This window comes from Phyllobates terribilis, unplaced genomic scaffold (assembly GCF_046119375.1).
Source record: "Phyllobates terribilis strain yellow unplaced genomic scaffold, ASM4611937v1 Scaffold_2__4_contigs__length_985480577, whole genome shotgun sequence".
In the NCBI taxonomy this organism is placed as follows: domain Eukaryota; kingdom Metazoa; phylum Chordata; class Amphibia; order Anura; family Dendrobatidae; genus Phyllobates; species Phyllobates terribilis.
Window position 1 is genome coordinate 389,515,227 of NW_027362762.1, and position 20,741 is coordinate 389,535,967.

Genomic DNA, 20,741 nt, shown 5'->3' on the forward strand with positions numbered 1-20,741 from the left:
ATGTGCACTGCCGGTGATGATGTCACGCAAGGTGTGGGAAAGACTAAGTGCAACACGAAGGGATGAGGGGAAGGGAGCCCAGAGACTAGGGAAAGGGAGATTGAAGACCTCCTAGGCTGATCTGACATCGCCCTGTCTACCACCCTGGGAACCTTATAACTCCAGCCCGCACCACCCCACAGGCACAAAATCACAGCAACAATAGCTGCCACACAGCACCAATACCAAATGAAAGCAGCAAAAAATTCACCTTCCTCAGAGTGTGGACTGAATGCAAAAATTGGCAGAACTCCTCTTGCTGTCTCCTGCTAATTAAAAAGGCCTGTGATAAATGGGAGGAGTGCTGGTGTATGTAAAAAAAAAAAAGTATTTAGACGTGTGATGTTGGGTCGGATTGATGATGTTGCGATTTACAACTGATTTTCCAGGTTTGCTTCGGTCTTGAGCAGGGGCGTACATAGAAATCATAGGGCCCCATAGCAGAAGTTCTAATTGGGCCCCCCACAACCCCCCAAAAAAGTGTAAATAATTGTCAGGGTTACAGAAGAGCAGATCTCACAACTTTCCAGCCTTTACATAGTAATTTTCCTCCTGCTGACATCCTAAATCCCTCTTTCATTGCCCCATAAAGTGTGATGCCATTAAAAGTGCCCCCTCAAACACAGTATGATACCCCCATGGTGAATTCCTCCACATGCGCAGTATAATGACCCTACTGTACCCCACCTCAATTCCCAGGGCAAAGTAAGCTGATCCCAACACAGTATGATGCACCAACTGTGACCCCCTAGAGCTAGAGAGGATGGTAGGTAATAAGGGAGGGTGTTATACATAATAAAAGATGAAACTATATAACTAAGGATGGCACTATACATAATAAGTGAGTACACTATATACTAAGGGAGTATGCTATACATAATAAGGCTACATTCCTGTATCTGTGTGCAGTGTCGGTGTGCTGCCCGCTTTTACAGACGCATTGAGCATGTCCTATTCTAATCCTCAAAATCGGATCAGAACAGGACATTCTCTGACCCTCACAGATCTCATTCTCAGATCCGTGATTTTCATGGATGTGTGAATGGATCTATAAAACTCTACGAGTCCGTGGACCATCCGATAAAAAAATCTGTCAGCACACGGACATTTCACACAAATGTGAGAATGCAGCCTAAGGGATTTTACAGATAACATCACTCCAAGTCACACAGTGCAGATACAGAATAATATTTACATCCAGGCACTTACCACTGACGTCTTATCTGATCAGAGTCGATTTCTGCTGCTTCTTCTCCATCTGGTCAGACCTTCATGTCCACATCTCCCAGTCACGACTTGTCTTATCACGATGATCTCCAGCCTAGAAAATAGCAAGGTCACATGTAATGTATATATACATGGGTCTCCCCCACACTGAGCCCCTGACTACAGATATATACCCCTCCCCCATTTAATATACTCCCCAATTAACTGTAAGGCTGTGTGCACACGGAAAATATACAAGGCTTTTCAGTACAAGCAAAGTGAAACCTCCATAATTGCTCTCTCCCAGCACCCCCATAATTGCTCTCTCCCAGCCACCTCAATTGCTCTCTCCCAGCACCCCCATCATTGCTCTCTCCCAGCACCCCCATCACTGCTCTGTCCCAGCAACTCCATCATTGCTCTGTCCCAGCACCCCCGTCATTTCTCTGTCCCAGCACCCCCATCATTGCTCTCAGCCAGCAACTCCATCATTGCTCTCTCCCAGCACCTCCATCATTGCTCTCTCCCAGCACCTCCCGTCATTGCTCTCTCCGAGCATTCCCATTATTGCTCTCTCCTAGCAGCCCCGTCATTGCTCTCTCCCAGCACCCCTGTCATTGCTCTCTCCCAGCTCCCTGTCATTGCTCTTTTCCTGCACCCCTGTCATTGCTGTCTCCAAGCACCCCATCATTGCTCTCTCCCCTCCCAGCACCTCCATCATTTCTCTCTCCCAGCACCTCATCATTGCTCTCTCCCAGCAACCTGTCATTGCTCTCCTCATCCCCACCATCCCCGTCATTGCTCTCCCTATCCCCACCATCCCCATTATTGCTCTCCCCAGCCCCACCATCCCCATCATTGCTCACCCCAGCCCCATCACTGCTCTCCCCAGCCCCATTACTGCTCTCCCCAGCCCCAATACTGCTCTCCCCAGCCCCATTATTGCTCTCCCCAGCTCCATCATAGCTCTACACAACCCCATCAGCTCCATTATTGCTCTCCCCAGCCCCATCAGCTCCATCATTGCTCTCCCCAGCCCCATCAGCCCCAATATTGCTCTCGCCAGCGCCACCATTGCTCTCCCCAGCCCCATCATTGCTCTCCCCAGCCCCATCAGCCCCATCATTGCTCTCCCCAGCCCCACCATTGCTCTCCCCAGCCCCATCAGCCCCATTATTGCTCTCCCCAGCCCCATCATTGCTCTCCTCAACACCATCATCCCCATCATTGCTCTCCCCAGCCCTATCAGCCCCATTATTGCTCTCCCCAGCCCCACCATTGCTCTCCCCTGCCCCATCAGCCCCATTATTGCTCTCCCAAGCCCCACCATTGCTCTCCCCAGCCCGATCATGGCTCTCCCCAGCCCCATCATTGCTCTCCCCAGCCCCATTATTGCTTTCCCAAGCCCCACCATTGCTCTCCCCAGACCCATCAGCCCTATTATTGCTCTCCCCAGCCCCACCATTGCTCTCCCCAGACCCATTATTGCTCTCCCCAGCCCCAACAGCCCCATTATTGCTCTCCCCATCCCCACCATTGCTCTCCCCAGCCCCATCATTTATCTCCCCAGCCCTATCAGCCCCATCACTGCTCTCCCCAGCCCAATCATTGCTCTCCCCAACACCATCATCCCCATCATTGCTCTCCCCAGCCCTATCAGCCCCATTATTGCTCTCCCCAGCCCCACCATTGCTCTCCCCTGCCCCATCAGCCCCATCATTGCTCTCCCCAGCCCCATCATTTCTCTTCCTAGACCCACCATTGCTCTCCCCAGCCCCATCATTGCTCTTCCTAGCTCCACCATTGCTCTCCCCAGCCCCATCACCCCTATCATTGCTCTCCCCAGCCCCATCATTGCTCTCCCCTGCCCCATCAGCCCCATTATTGCTCTCCCCAGCCTCACCATTGCTCCCCCCTGCCCCATCAGCCCATTATTGCTCTCCCCAGCCTCACCATTGTTCTCCCCAGTTCCACCATTGCTCTCCCCAGCCCCACCATCCCCATCATTGCTCTCCCCAGCCCCATCATTGCTCTCCCCAGCCCCATCATTGCTCTCCCCAGCCACATCAGCCCCATTATTGCTCTCCCCAGCCCCACCATTGCTCTCCCCAGCCCCATCATTGCTCTCCCCAACCCCATCAGCCCCATTATTGCTCTCCTCAGCCCCACCATTGCTCTCCCCAGCCCCATCATTGCTCTCCCCAACACCATCATCCCCATCATTGCTCTCCCCAGCCCTATCAGCCCCATTATTGTTCTCCCCAGCCCCACCATTGCTCTCCCCTCCCCCATCAGCCCCATCATTGCTCTCCTCAGCCCCATCATTTCTCTTCCTAGCCCCACCATTGCTCTCCCCAGCCCCATCATTGCTCTTCCTAGCTCCACCATTGCTCTCCCCAGCCCCATCACCGCTATCATTGCTCTCCCCAGCCCCATCATTGCTCTCCCCAGCCCCATTATTGCTCTCCCCAGCCTCACCATTGTTCTCCCCAGTTCCACCATTGCTCTCCCCAGCCCCATCATTGCTCTCCCCAGCCCCATCAGCCCCATCATTCCTCTCCCCAGCCCCATCATTGCTCTCCCCAGCCCCATCAGCCCCAATATTGTTCTCCCCAGCCCCACCATTGCTCTCCCCAGCCCCATCATTGCTCTCCCCAACCCCATCAGCCCCATTATTGCTCTCCCCAGCCCCACCATTGCTCTCCCCAGCCCCATCAGCCCCATTATTGCTCTCCCCAGCCCCACCATTGCTCTCCCCAGCCCCATCATTGCTCTCCCCAACCCCATCAGCCCCATTATTGCTCTCCCCAGCCCCACCATTGCTCTCCCCCACTTCCCCTCCCCAGCGTTTCAGTAAAAATAATAAACAACAACTCTTACCTCTCTGCCCGTTCCCCTGCAGGCTGCAGCATCCTTGTTGTCTGCAGCTTCCTCCCTCACGCAGGCCCGCGCTGCATGATGACTTCATCAAGCAGCACGTGCCTGTGTGAGGGAGGAAGCGGCGGGCAGGACGGATCTCTGCAGCTCCACTGCCATTCTCTCCTGTCAGCAGCGGAGCTGCAGGGATCGTTCCCTTCCCCCCGCGAGCAGGGAGAAGCTGCACCGGCGGGTCCCCCCACACAGCTGCACCGGCGGCGGTATGTCCGCCCCTGGACTGCTATGGGGCCCCCCCAGCTCATGGGCCCCATAGCAGTCGCATGGCCTGCGCCATTGGCGGTACGCCACTGGTCTCGAGAACAGTCATCTCCTTGCGATGATAAGTTTTGAAAATAACTCGCAGCAGTAAGTTGTACCAAACACAGATGTATATTACACTGCAGGTATCCTCACAGTGGAAAATGCATCACTGCTCACGCTACATTTATAGAACTCAGTCTGTCGGGGGTCTTCAGTATACATCACATAGGAGACACTGAGACAGCTATATACACATCACATAGGAGGCACCGAGAATGTTGTATATACATCACATAGGAGACACCAAGCTTGCTGTAAACATCACATAGCAGACACTAAGACTGCTGTATATACATCTCAGCACCTCCCGTCATTGCTCTCTCCCAGCAGCCCCATCATTGCTCTCTCCCAGCATCCCGTTATTGCTCTCTCCCAGCACCCCCGTCATTGCTCTGTCCCAACACCCCCATCATTGCTCTCTCCCAGCACCCCCATCATTGCTCTGTCCCAACACCCCCATCATTGCTCTCTCCCAGCACCCCCATCATTGCTCGCTCCCAGCACCTCCATCATTGCTCTCTCCTAGCACCTCCATCATTGCTCTCTCCCAGCACCTCCCGTCATTGCTCTCTCCGAGCATCCCCATTATTGCTCTCTCCCATCAGCCTCGTCATTGCTCTCTCCCAGCACCCCTGTCATTGATCTCTCCCAGCTCCCTGTCATTACTCTCTTCCTGCACCCCTGTCATTGCTCTCTCCGAGCACCCCCATCATTGCTCTCTCCCAGCACCTCCATTTCTCTCTCCCAGCACCCCATCATTGCTCTCCCCCAGCAACCCGTCATTGCTCTCCCCATCCCCACCATCCCCATTATTGCTCTCCCCAGCTCCACCATCCCCATCATTGCTCTCCCCAGCCCCATCACTGCTCTCCCCAGCCCCACTATTGCTCTCCACAGACCCATCATTGCTCTCCCCAACCCCATCAGCCCCATTATTGCTCTCCCCAGCCCCATCATTGCTCTTCCCAGCCCCATCAGCCCCATCATTGCTCTCCTCAGCCCCATCAGCCCCAATATTGCTCTCCCCAGCCCTATCATTGCTCTCCCCAGCCCCATCAGTCCCATCATTGCTCTCCCCAGCCCCACCATTGCTATCCCCAGCCCCATCAACCCCATCATTGCTCTCACCAGCCCCATCATTGCTCTCCCAAGCCCCTCCATTGCTCTCCCCAGACCCATCAGCCCCATTATTGCTCTCCCAAGCCCCTCCATTGCACTCCCCAGACCCATCAGCCCTATTACTGCTCTCCCCTGCCCCATTATTGCTCTCCCCAGCCCCACCATTGCTCTCCCCAGCCCCATAAACCACATTATTGCTCTCTCCATCCACACCATTGCTCTCCCCAGCCCCATCAGCCCCAACATTTTTCTCCCCAGCCCCATCAGCCCCATCACTGCTCTCCCCAGCCCCATCATTGCTCTCCCCAGCACCATCATCCCCATCATTGCTCTCTCCAGCCCCATCATTGCTCTCCCCAGCCCCAGCCTTGCTCTCCCCAGCCCCATCATTGCTCTTCCTAGCTCCATCATTGCTCTCCCCAGCCCCATCATTGCTCTCCCCAGCCCCATCAGCACCATTATTGCTCTCCCCAGCCCCACCATTGCTCTCCCCAGCCCCATCATTGCTCTTCTTTGCTCCATCATTTCTCTCCCCAGCCCCATCAGCACCATTATTGCTCTCCCCAGCCGCACCATTGCTCTCCCCAGCCCCATTATTGCTCTCACCAGCCCCATCATCCCTATCATTGCTCTCCCCAGCCCCATAATTGCTCTCCCCAGCCCCATCATTGCTCTTCCTAGCCCCATCATTGCTCTCCCCAGCCCCATTATTGCTCTCCCCAGCCCCATCATTGCTCTTCCTAGCTCCATCATTGCTCTCCCCAGCCCCATCAGCTTCATTATTGCTCTCCCCAGCCCCACCATTGCTCTTCCCAGCCCCATCATTGCTCTTCCTAGCTCCATCATTGCTCTCCCCAGCCCCATCAGCCCCATTATTGCTTTCCCCAGCCTCACCATTGCTCTCCCCAGTCCCATCATTGCTCTCCCCAGCCCCACCATCCCCATTATCCCCATCATTGCTCTCCCCAGCCCCATCAGCCCCATCATTTCTCTCCCCAGCCCCACCATTGCTCCCCCCAGCCCCATCAGCCCCATTATTGCTCTCCACAGCCTCACCATTGTTCTCCAGTCCCATCATTGCTCTCCCCAGCCCCACCATCCCCATCATTGCTCTCCCCAGCCCCATAATTGCTCTTCCCAGCCCCATCATTGCTCTCCCCAGCCCCATCAGCCCCATTATTGCTCTCCCCAGCCCCATTATTGCTCTCCCCAGCCCCATCATTGCTCTCCCCAACCCCATCAGCCCCATTATTGCTCTCCCCAGCCCCACCATTGCTCTCCCCAGCCCCACCATAGCTCTCCCCCACCTCCCCTCGCCAGCGTTTCAGTAAAAATAAAAAAAAAACAACACTTACCTCTCTGCCCATTCCCCCGCAGGCCGCAGCATCCTTGTTGTCTGGAACTTCCTCCCTCACGCAGGCCCGCGCTGCATGATGACTTCCTCAAGCAGCACGTGCCTGTGTGAGGGAGGAAGAGGCGGGCAGGAAGCAGAGGACGGATCTCTGCAGCTCCACTGCCATTCTCTTCTGTCAGCAGCGGAGCTGCAGAGATCGTTCCCTGCCCGCCGCGAGCAGGGAGAAGCTGCACCGGCGGGTCCCCCGGCACAGCTGCACCGGCGGCGGTATGTCCGCCCCTGGACTGCAATGGGGCCCCCCAGCTCACGGGCCCCATAGCAGTCATGTGGCCTGCGCCATTGGCAATACGCCACTGGTCTCGAGAACAATCATCTCCTTGTGATGATAAATTTTGAAAATAACTCGCAGCAGTAAGTTGTACCAAACACAGATGTATATTACACTGCAGGTTTCCTCACAGTGGAAAATTCATCACTGCTCACACTACATTTATAGAACTCAGTCAGTCGGAGGTCTTCAGTATACATCACATAGGAGACACTGAGACTGCTATATACACATCACATAGGAGACACCGAGAATGTTGTATATACATCACATAGGAGACACTGAGACTGCTATATACACATCACATAGGAGACACCGAGAATGTTTTATATACATCACATAGGAGACACTGAGACTGCTATATACACATCACATAGGAGACACCGAGAATGTTGTATATACATCACATAGGAGACACTGAGACTGCTATATACACATCACATAGGAGACACCGAGAATGTTTTATATACATCACATAGGAGACACTGAGACTGCTATATACACATCATATAGGAGACACCGAGAATGTTGTATATACATCACATAGGAGACACCAAGCCTGCTGTAAACATCACTAAGACTGCTGTATATACATCCCAGCACCTCCCGTCATTGCTCTCTCCCAGCATCCCATCATTGCTCTCTCCCAGCACATTGTCATTGCTCTCTCTCAGCACCCTGTCATTGCTCTGTCCCTGCACCCTGTCATTGCTCTCTCCCAGCACCCACATCATTGCTGTCCCAGCACCTCCATCATTGCTCTCTCCTAGCACCTCCATCATTGCTCTCTCCCAGCACCCCCATCATTGCTATCTCCCACCAACCCATAATTGCTCTCCCCATCCCCACCATCCCCGTCATTGCTCTCCCTTTCCCCACCATCCCCATCATTGCTCTCCCCAGCCCCACCATCCCCATCATTGCTCTCCCCAGCCCCACCATCCCCATCACTGCTCTCCCCAGCCCCACCATCCCCATCACTGCTCTCCCCAGCCCCATCACTGCTCTCCCCAGCCCTATCACTGCTCTCCCCAGCCCCACCATTGCTCTCCCCAGTGCCATCATTGATCTCCACAGCCCCATCAGCCCCATCATTGCTCTCCCCAGCCCCATCAACCCCATTATTGCTCTCCCCAGCCCCACCATTGCTCTCCCCAGCCCCATTATTGCTCTCCCCAGCCCCACCATTGCTCTCCTCAGCCCCATCAGCCCCATTATTGCTCTCCCTAGCCCCACCATTGCTCTCCCCAGCCCCATCAGCCCCATCATTTTTCTCCCTAGCCCTGTCACTGCTCTTCCCAGCCCCATCATTGCTCTCCCCAGTGCCATCAGCCCTATCATTTCTCTCCCCAGCCCCATCTGCCCCATTATTACTCTTCCCAGCCCCACCATTGCTCACCCCTGCCCCATCATTGCTCTCCCGTGCCCCATTATTGCACTCCCCTGCCCCATCATTGCTCTCCCCTGCCCCATCATTGCACTCCCCAGCCCCATCAGCCCCATCATTGCTCTCCCCAGCCCCACTATTTCTCTCCCCAGCCCCATCATTGCTCTCCCCAGCCCCACCATCCCCATCATTGCTCTCCCCAGCCCCATCAGACTTATTAATGCTCTCCTCAGCCCTACCATTGCTCTCCCCAGCCCCATCAGCCCCATTACTGCTCTCCCCAGCCCCACCATTGCTCTCCCCAGCCCCATCATTGCTCTCCCCAGCCCCACCATCCCCATCATTGCTCTCCCCAACCCCAACATTGCTCTCCCCAGCCTCATCAGCCCCATTATTGTTCTCCCCAGCCCCACCATTGCCCTCCCCAGCCCCATCATTGCTCTCCCCAGCCCCACCATCCCCATCATTTCTCTCCTCCACCTCCCCTCCACAGCATTTCAGTAAAAATAAAAAAAACAACTTACCTCTCTGCCCGTTCCCCCGCAGGCTGCAGTATCCTTGTTGTCTGCAACTTCCTCCCTCATGCAGGCCCACACTGCATGATGACTTCATCAAGCAGCGCTTGCCTGTGTGAGGGAGGAAGCAGCGGGCAGGAAGCAGAGGACGGATCTCTGCAGCTCTGCTGCCACTCTCTCCTGTCAACAGCGGAGCTGCAGGGATCTCTCCCTGCCCGCCGCGAGTAGGGAGAAGCTGCACCAGCGGGCCCCCCGGTGTAGCTGCACCGGCGGTGGTATGTCCGACCCTGGACTGCTATGGGGCCCCCCAGCTCATGGGCCCCATAGCAGTCGCATGGCCTGCCGACATTGGCGGTACGCCACTGGTCTCGAGAACAGTCATCTCTTTACGATGATAAGTTTTGAAAATAACTTGCAGCAGTAAGTTGTACCAAACACAGATGTATATTACACTGCAGGTTTCCTCACAGTGGAAAATTCATCACTGCTCACGCTACATTTATAGAACTCAGTCAGTCGGAGGTCTTCAGTATACATCACATAGTAGACACTGAGACTGCTGTATATACATCACATAGGAGACACCAACACTGCTGTATATACATCACATAGGAGACACCAACACTGCTGTATATACATCACATAGGAGACACCAAGCCTACTGTAAACACCACATAGCAGACACTAAGACTGCTGTATATGCATCACATAGGAAACACCGAGACTGCTGTATACATCATATAGGAGACACCAAGACTGCTGAATATACATCGCATAGGATACCCCAAAACTTCTGTATATATCACATATGAGACATCAAGATTGCTGTATACATCACATAGGGAGACCAAGACTGCTGTATATACATCACATAGGAGACATTGGGTATGGTGCATATACAACACATAGGATACACTGGGACTGGTGCATGTACATCACGTAGGATACACTGGGGCTGGTGCATATGCATCACAAAGGAGACACTGGGGCTGATGTATATACATCACATATGTGTCACTGTGGCTGCTGCCTTCTTAATTTTAACGGGACGGGAGCCCAGAGTGCACTAACTCCACCCTCAAAGAACTTTTGTCAGTGTCAGAACGTAATGCTTCAGTGCATGCGCTGCAGCATTTATGAGTGAACGCTGCATGCGTGTGATTGCATTGTAATGAGAGATTAAAGGACCGGCGGCTAGCAAAATGGGGCCACTGGCCCAAGCACTGCAGTCCCCAGGAATCTGCTCAGAGAAAATGACATCGCAGACTGTAAATGGACCGCAACCAGGAGGCTTCCCACCCCTGCTTTAAATCATCCACTCCAGTATTTTTTTTCTATTTCACTCACTATCCGTTTGCTATCAGCAATGTATGTTTCAAATACTTACCGGTCTCTGTCTTCTGCTGTCTCTAGAACTGCATTTTGCCTCTCCTGGACCACGTGAATGCAGTTGTGACTAGCCGATTCACTCCAGAGTTTTCTTTGTGAACAAAAATCATTTTCTCAATGTAAGTCTATGAGACTTACAACAAGGCTTTCATTGACTTACATTAAGAAAGGAACTACAGATTCTCTATGAAAGCCAAACAGAAAGAGCAGCAGTCACAAGATGGAAGAAAAGGACCTGAACAGCACTGGAAATGGCAGAAATGGCAACCAGTACGTTTTTAAATCCACTCACTGAACATACATTACTGATGACTGACAAATGCTGAATTAAAAAATATGATGAAATGAACATTAAATGTTTGGACTAAAAGGTTAGCTTTCTGATTTCTGACAAATGCCATGATGTTAAAGGGAATCTGTCACTCGATTCATGCAACCCAAACTATGTGCAGCATGAATCAGAACCTAACGGCACGATTGCCACAACTTTTCAAGGAAAAACAGATTGGCAACAATAGGGAAAGATGAGATTAATCCAATGCGGTCCCCATCGACAGGTCTCTTCCGTATGTGTACATAGGGAGGGACCTATCAATAACTCAACCACCTGGAGTGGGGCAAGGAAAATCTGTCCAGCTCTTTGAACTGTTTTCTGTTCCTTGGTTTGGGCAGCATGAATCCTGTGACAGGTGCCCTTTAAAGGGAGTCTATCAGCACAGACAAGTATAGGAGCTCAGTACACCCTTGGTGTGGCCAAACAGTTCAGTGCACCTTCTCACCTACTTGTTTTCCCTCTATCTCCACAATTCTTTGGTTCCTGTAAAGTCAGAGCTGGCAATCTAACAAGTGGGGGGATGGGGATAGAGGAAAAACGTAAGTGGGAATGTTCACTTAAACATTTGGCCACATCAAGGGTGCACCGAGAAACATTGTGGATTTATTGGTGCTATGTAAGTGAAGATAATAAATTAAATCAATATACATCTTTCATATTTTTTTTGAGTTGGATTAAAAAAACGGAGTCAACTACATTATTTTCTACATTTAAAAGAAAACAACAACGTAAACCTGACAAAATGTAGCTAAGAGAGCATTTTTTTAATACATCTTGCCCATTTTTGCTTATGGATACACTGCCATATATTTGTCTGAATACAATTTTTTGGAATGCAGGCGCATACAACTAGCAGAATGCATTATACGAATGTGAACCTAGCCTTAGGCTATATTCACACATCCGTGCATCACAATGCATGGACTGTCCACAGGTCTCCTGACCCAAAATTGACAGCTTCATATGTGCTTTTGAGACTGTCAAGTTTTTTTTCAGAAGACTCATGGACACACCGTGCATCTCAGTGAACCTAGTGAATCTGACCTACTGTATATCTGATATACAAAAAAGGTTGTGCACTATAGATTGTGCACCTTTTGCTCTATTTCACACACACGGTTTAGTAAAAAATCTGTTTTTCATAAACATAAAAATAAAACAGTATAATTAATTCCAACTGAAATCTAAGATAAAAGACATAGTTTTCTGTATGTGACCGGAAAGAAGGCATACTCAGAACAGTTGGGGGCTTCTTCTGAATACGTGCTACACTAAGGCCTGAGTCTGCATCTCCTGGGATTCAGTCTATGCCATCCACTCAGTATGCTATTTGGAATTATGCCAAGGCGGTGAGGCCTGACCATCTGTACACATCAGTGTATGTGTTACCATTTGTATTGGTTTATCCTAATTTATAAACTATCACCAAAAACAATGAGGGGTACATCCTGAACTTATCATCGAGCAGATGCATAAAGCGGGCTGAGAACACAATATAAACACCATGTAAGAATATAACAAGATTTCATTCTAACTTCCTGATTGTATACTTGGATTATCAGATGCAGATTGTTCAGAAGTATAAAATTACTGCATCCATAAAAATCTCAATCTAAAACACATGTTAAGTACTGCCAACAATATGTTCACCCCAACTGCATATGTTCATTGGTTTTATCTCTTTGTGCGGAAAGATAAATGCAGCATACACTTAGGTCTTCATTTTAGAGTGGATATAAAAAGTCTACACACCCCTGTTAAAATGTCAAGAGGAATAATTTCAGAACTTTTCCCTCCTAAAATCTGTACAAATCCATTGAGAAACAAAGTTAAAATAATTTTTGAGGGAGAAAATAATAACTAAACTTAAAAAACATGGTTGCATAAGTGTGAGCCTCTTATAGTTGGGGATGTAGTTGTGTTCAGATTTAGACAATCACATTTACACTCATGGTAAATATAAGGCAGCACACAGCTTCCATCATTTAAAGTTATTCTGATTAACTCCATATAAAGTTTTGCTGTTCTAATAAGGATTTTCCTGACATTTTCTTTGTTGCATTTTACAGCAAAAGCCATGATCCATAAACAGCTAATGCAGAAAATCCTTTTTTTTTGTTATTGCCTGTTATCAACTCCAGCAAGACTTTCTATTGCAGGACTGATACCTCAGTAAGGGTATGTGCCCACGATGCAGATTTTAAGCAGAAATTTCATGAGTGTTTTCTCCTCTCCCTGGCAGAAAAAAACACATGCAGATTTTACATGCATTTTTTCTACCAGGGAGAAGTGTTTTTTAAGGCTGTGTGCCCACGTAGCATTTTTCAAGCGTTTTTGATGCGGAATTTCCGCAGCGTAAACGCTTGAAAAACGCTTGGTAACACGCACCCCATGGTCCCCAATGGGATTCCGCAAGTTCTATGCACATGCTGCGGATTTTTCCGCAGCGTTTATGCTGCGTTCAAAAATCCGCAGCATGTCATTTAATTTTGCGTTTCCGCAAGCAGAATTGCCTTTGTTCAATGCATAAAAAACTCAAGGCAATTCCGCATGTGGAAAACGCGTGATAAACGCGCGAAAAATGCGCGATAAACACGTGCGGAATTCCGCATGCGTTTTTCCGGGAGAGGACTTGCATTTATGCAGCAGAAATTTTCTGCTTCATAAATGCAACGTGGGCACATAGCCTAAGAGTTTTTACATGCGTTTATGCATGCGTTTTTTCAAGTGATTTTGAGCTGCATTTGGAAAAGGGCTTGACAAGTTGGTCACACAATATAAATCCATGCAACTGAATTTATAGATTTCTGCTTAACCCCTTAAATACCGGGGACGTATTAGTACGCATATTTGCGTACTGCCCGTTCAGTGAGGGCTGCTGCGCTGAGCCCTCACTGAACGGAGCACATGTCAGCTGATTCTTACAGCTGACATGTGCCCGCAACAGCCGCGGGTGGAATCGCGATCCACCCGCGGCTGTTAACATGTTAAATGCCGCTGTCAATCTCTGACAGCAGCATTTAACGCGCGTCATAAGCCCCGTTCACCGGCGACCCCGTCACGTGATCGTGGGTCGCTGATGGGTGGGCATGACAACCCAGGGTCTGCAGCAGACGCCTGTGGTTGTCATGATCTTGTCGCTATGAGCGCCACCTAGTGGTCGGCGCTCATAGCACAGGACCATTTCTGCTGCATGCAGGGGACCTGCTCGTCCCCTGTATGTAGCAGAGGCGATCGGATAGTTGCTGCTTCTAGTCTCCTATGGAGACTATAGAAGCAAGCAAAAAGTAAAAAAAAGAAGTTTTTAAAAATATAAAAAGAAATAAAAAAATATAAAAGTTTAAATCACCCCCCTTTTGCCCCATTCAAACTAAAATAATACAAAATAAACCCCACATACACATATTTGGTATGTGGGGTTTATCCCATCGGTAAACGGCGTAACGAGAAAAAAATTCTAAACGCCAGAATTACGTTTTTTGGTCGCCGCAAAATTGCAATAAAATGCAATAACGGGCGATCAAAACATCGGATCTACCCAAAATGTTATCAATAAAAATGTCAGCCCGGTGCGCAAAAAATAAGCCATCAACCAGCCCCAGATCACGAAAAATGGAGACGCTACGGGTCTTAGAAAATGGCGCTATTTTTTTTACCAAATTTTGGAATTTTTTTTCACCACTTAAATATAAAAGAACCTATACATGTTTGGTGTCTATGAACTCGTAATGACCTGTAGAATAAGAAGGGCAGGTCAGTTTTAGCATTCAGTGAACGTGGTAAAAAAATTAAATAAAAAACAACTGTGGTATTGCACTTTTTTTGCAATTTTACCGCACTTGGAATTTTTTTCCCGTTTTCCCGTACAGGATATGGTAAAACTAGTAATGGCGTTGAAAAGTACAACTCGTCCCGCAAAAAATAAGCCCTCACATGGCCATATTGACCAAAAAATAAAAACGCTATGGCTCTGGGAACAAGGGGAGCAAAAACGAAAATGCAAAAACGGAAAATGCTCCGGGGCTTAAGGAGTTAAAATACTGCACCTATATGTGACATGCAGAAGTAGTGTTGTTGCAGAGTGTGATATGCAGAAGTAGTGCAGTTGCTTAAAAAGCATTCAGCAACTATTAGAAGTAACACAAGCATATGAGACAGGAAGTGTTGTGCTCCAGAAGAATCCAGCAACTAGAGGGGTTAACATAGTCACAGGAGAAGGGGAGTGTTTTAGCAGAGCCCCAAGGGGATTGTGGGGAAGTCGTTTACTGTCTGGCTGGAGCCGAAGAAAAAGGTGGTGTGTGTGTTCTGTATCTCACAGAAGGGCCCCTGCAAGTGAAAAGGATTCAAGTCAGAAGTGAAGCTAAGCACAGGTCAGGTAGAGTTCCTGAACTAGCAGTGCAGAGTATTTTCAGGCAAAAAGATAAGGACTGGAAGAAATGGTGTCACAGGGATCATCTCCCTCAGCAAACCCTCCCCCATCCTCCATCTCACTGTGCTGTAAAGAATGCTGTGTTCATTAATGTGCCTTTGCATTAGAAATGTGCTGAATACTACTGGGAAGACCAATTACCAAATGCGGGAATCTCTGTCTACAGACTGAACTACAGGAATTGAAAGAACAATTCAAAGCCCTAACAATAGCCCTGCAGGAATCAACCAAAACCTCTGAACGAGTGATAGACTCAGACAGGACCTTTAACCTGCTCGGGTTAGATAAATCAGGGAGACAGTCCTCTCTAACACCACAAATCACCATAAGGAAAGAATTCAAGATCCTGGGACAGATTTGAGAGTATGAACAGAAAGAGAAACGGAATTATATAAACTTGTTGCACCAGATCAATGCAGGCTTACAGAAAGGCTACCAGCTAGATGAGATCGTTGAGGGGGTGGTGAAAGCGATCAGCCCAGTACTGAACCTCCGTAGTATGCTAGAAATCAAAGGTCAATTGACCTTGCAACAGCTGTAGATGATTTTAAAAGGGCACTATAAAGAAGAGAGTACTTCAGAATTGTTCCATCGACTCATTAACCTCTCACAGAAAAATAATGAATCACCCAAAATTTCTTGTTAAGAGCAATTGAACTGAAGGATAGACTGTTGTTTGCATCCAGAGATGTAGAAGTGGAAGAGAAGTTTGATGCTGGACTAGTCCAGAAGAAGTTCTTGAGATCATTGCGAACGGGATTAATCAGCAAAGATATCAAGTTGCAGCTGAAACAGTACCTAGAAGATCCTGGCATTTTGGATGAAGTCCTAATTGAAAAAATTAATGAGGCCGCTAGTTTGGAGTCAGAGAGTGAACAGAAGTTAAAGAAAGGCTTAGCTACTAAAATCATCAAAATGAGTCAGCTGAAGTTGGAGACCCCCGGTGGCCAGTCCGAAGATCATCATAGAGATCCTCCAGTGACACCTCCTAGAGGGAACCTTAAATCACCAACAAAAGAGAGACCTGCCAGCACTGACTGGGAGGAAGTAATAGAACTGCAAGCCGAGTTGATTGAGGTGAAAAAGTTGATTCGTTCCAGGCCAGAACTGGTATCTCTCAGACCCAGGAGTGGGTTCCAAAACAGAAGATACCCGGCTTGTGAAGTGTGCCGTTCATCAAATCAGAGTACGGTGTGTGTCCACTGTCTAAGATGTGGTGAAGAAGGACATTATGCCAAGGAATGCCAATGGTCATGGTCGTTTGGGTTAAAAGACAGGAGGTTACCAGTGCGGGGCGACTGGTAACTGCAACATGGAGGAGGCCCCAGAAGTAAATCCAAATCTCACCAAACCCCAGAAAGGCGCATGAGGTAAAACGGCTGGATAAGTACTATCCCCAAGTATGCTCCCGTCTACAACAGCTGCAAGGGAGACAGGGGCATCAGTTACTTAATGCCCAGTGCGGAGGTCAAACGATGTACTCCTAGGAGGAAGATTCCGAAGTCAGTAAAGATAGCCTCATCAGACCTATGTGTCTGTGCCTGAGGGTCAATACCCCTGTGTGCCTGAGAGAAGCTGCAGCATTTGGTCTATGGTCGCCCTGAGTAACGGTTCCCCCAGGATTCCAAAGAATTCATGTAACCTGTCTCGCCCCAATCTGAACCTAGCGTCGTGCATGTAACATATAGTAAAAAATAAAGAATTATAAAGTAAAAAATAAAAAAAATAATCATACACACTTCTCCTGCGGCCCCCGTCTGCTCCAGACGGCGTCCTCTCTCTTTGGCGGCCAGCAGTGTTTGCCAAGACCTGTGGTGACGTCGTTTAGTCAGCTGATGGTCATGAGACCATCACCTGACCGCTGACGTCAGCGGTAGCGTGACCACCAGCTGACTAAATGACGTCATCGCAGGTCCTGCCAGTACACCGCGGGCCGCCGAGGAGAGAGGACGCCACCTGGAGCAGACCGGGGGCCACCGGAGAGGTGTGTATGAATATTTTTTTTTATTTTTTACTTTATAATTCTTTTTTAACTTGCAGGTACCATGGGGGTTGGAGGAGAGTCTCCTCTTCACCAGACCCGGGTACCATCCGCACATTGAACCGCATAATATCCGCATGCTTACATGTATACATGCGGATGTTATGAGATTCAATGCTAGTCAATGGCGGCGATTTTGCCATGAAATCACACAATAAATGGTTGTGCTGCGGATTTTTCCGCAATGATAATCCGCAGCGGAAATTTCCGCAGCATGTGCAGAGCACATGCGGATTATCATTGGGAAACATGGCAGACATCTTAACAAGCGATTTTAATGCGTTAAATCTGCATCGTGGGCACACAGCCTTAGGATATGTGCACACGTTCAGGATTTGAAGCAGAAATTTCCTGAGAGTTTTTGCTTCTCCCTGGCAGAAAAAACGCATGCGGTTTTTTACATGTGTTTTTGACGAATTTTTGATGCATTTTTACATGCGTTTTTTAAGCGATTTTGTACATCAATGAATGCTTTTTGGAGCTAAATAAAGTTATTTGCTTGGGCATTGCTTAAACCATTGGATTACCATAGAACTGGGGTGAGTATATTGGTTCATTTAAATTATTAAAGAATGGGTCTGCTATAATTCAAATAAAGTGTTTACACTGTGTCTTTATTTAATTCTTTACTTTACTTTAATTAAGTTTGGTCATGAAAATGTCTTATTGACACCTTGACATAACCAAACAAATGAGCTGGGTGTTAGCTGGTCCCATTCACCCAATCTTCATTAGCATTTCTATTCATGTAATTTATGTGACTGCTGTGAGCTGTTAATTTTAGCCTGGGAAGGTGCCATTAAGCAAACATTTTCCCTGACCATAATTAACATTTCTCAGCTGGTTAGTTAGCCACTATGTCCCCTGATCAGCACCCAGCAGCGCTTTGGACACAATGTATTTATGTTGCATCCAAAACGCGGTGTTCTAATGCCGCACTTTTGTTGTCGGTACATGTGAATCAATCGGTCAAAATCTGCAGCAGAGACTAGCGTGTCTGCTACAGAAATTGACATGCTGTGGGTGAGTTTGGGTACGTGGCCACGGTCAGGAGCCGCTGCAGGTTTCATGCTGCATGTTTATACAGCGCTTCACCCGCAGCGTCCAGATGTTACAGCATCGTGGCTGGGATCTCTAGAAATCCATGTGCACTATTTGTGCATCTGAGGCTGCGGATCACTCATGGACACTGACATGCGGCGTGTCTTTCAGGACCGCAACATGTCAAATTCTCTTGCAAAGTCGCTAGTCTGCACAACAGAAATTTGACCACTAGAAAGTATTGGTCAGCTGAGGACTGATATTAATAGCCAGGGAAGGGGTCATGGATACTAGCCCCCTCTGCGGCTATTAATATCACCCCTCAGCAGTCTCAGAAATGGCACATCCATAAGATGTGCCAAATCTGGTGCTTAGCCTCCGCTCTTCCCACTGCCCTGTAGCGGTGGTGAGTGGGGTAATGGGGTTGGGGTTCACATCAGCCTTGTATTGGCGGCTGACGTGAAGCCCAGGTTAGTAATGGAGGGCGTCTATAAGATGCCCCCATTACTAACCGCGTAGTAAAATAGTCACCGCCTTTTCAATAAAAGACACGGCCAGAATAAAGTATATTAATGAAATAAAACACACACGGTTCTATAATTTATTTTCATTACATGCCTCCGTGAAGCCCTCGATCTCCTGAAAAAAAAGTAAAAAAACAAACAACCATATTCCTCACCTGTGCGCCGTCAACGACGAAGTCCATGTACCGCCGAGTATCCCATGACGATCTGGGTCACTTCTACAGCAGTGACATCAGCCATCACTGATGTCACTGCCGTAGAAGACAGCAATGTATACTGATAGGGGTGTAAAATCACCCCGTCAATATACAGGCTGCAGGGGGTCACTGGGGTTGATCAGCTGATCAGCCCCGGGGAACTTAACACCCTGGGAACATTCTTACAAATGTTCCCAGGGTGAGCATCAGCTGATGGTCATGTGAACATCAGCTGATAAGTGCCGACAGCAATCAGCTGATGTCACGTGACCATCAGTTGATATGTGACGGCAGCGATCAGCTGAAGGTCCTGGCAGCTCGGTACACTGCGGGGCACAAGCCTGCGCCCTGCAGTGTACCGCTGGCCGCTGGGGAGACAGCATCGCCGCCGGGGACCAGGAGGACACCAGGGGCCGCCGGACAGATGAGTATACACGTTTATTTTTCTATTTTTACTTTTTTACTCTTTTCTTTACTACTGCGAGCACGCGGGCTGGGAAGAGCAGACTGCTGCTCCTCCCATCCACGCTGCTTTCAGTGTTATCAGTCAGAGCAGCGGTCAGATAAGAGGAGAAGCAGCCTCCTCCCCCGACCCAGGTACCACCCGCAGCGCGATTCTGGCGCGATTTCGCGCCTATTGATTTTCATTGAAACGCAGCAATTCCGCGGGTATAGATATTCTACCTGCGGATTTGCTGCGATTCAATGCAAGTCAGTGTGCTTGAATTCACTGCGGAATCACGTTAGAAATGGTAATGCTGCGGATTTTACCGCAATGGTAATCCAGAGCAGAAATTTCCGCATCATGTGCACAGCACATGCGGATTACCATTGCTATACATGGAAGATTTATTAACTTGCGGTTTTAAACGCATAAAAAATGCATAGTGTGCACATAGCCTTAAAGTTACTATGTGTCATTAGTACTATTGTGGCTGGTATTTCCCGTCCAAACCTTTGAGTTACTTACTTTAATTTCTACATTAGTGAGACGTGCACTCTGCCAAGACACTAATAGAATGGTATATTGCTTATCGTGTTTCTTCCTTTGCAGGTGCATGCACCTGAGGCTATGTTCACACCAGGCGTTTTTTCAGCATTTCTCTCTGCAGCAAAACCTGCTCTCTTGGCAGTAAAGAAGCTGCAGAAAAAAGCAGGTTTTGCTTGGTTGTTCTTGTGTTTTTTGCTGTTTTTTTTGTGCGTTTTTTGCTGCATTTTTCTCTTCTGCATGCTGATAAAGTTTAGTGCAAAAAAAAAATCTGATTCTATTTCATCAGGTTTTGGCACAAAAAAAAACGCTACAAAAACCTGATACCTGCGTGTTTTTTTTTTTTCAGTGTTTTTTCACCACCCATTACTTTCAATGTGTGAAAAATGCTGAAAAAACATTGAATGAAGTGACGAGCTCTATTGTGCAAAAAAACACGCAAAGCACAAAATACTGAGGACAGAAAAACCAAGCTGTGTGCATGAGATTTCTGAAATCTCATAGACTTTTCTGGTACTGTAAAACGCAGCAGAAAATTTGCATTAAAAAACGCATCAAAAAAACGCTGAAAAACGCCTAGTGTGAACATAGCCTAATTGTTAAAGGGTTTGCC

General features: G+C 48.6%; 1 protein-coding gene across 1 annotated transcript in view; it reads right to left on the reverse strand.

Annotated features, from left to right (window-relative positions):
• Nucleotides 1-10,594, reverse strand: part of CFAP97D2 (CFAP97 domain containing 2) — a 99,073-nt gene extending 88,479 nt beyond the window's left edge. The window contains exon 1 of the mRNA XM_073664845.1: nt 10,573-10,594. The gene's annotated coding sequence lies outside the window, so the exon portion shown is untranslated. The remainder of the gene's footprint in view (nt 1-10,572) is intronic.
• Between the last annotated feature and the right edge of the window lie 10,147 nt (nt 10,595-20,741).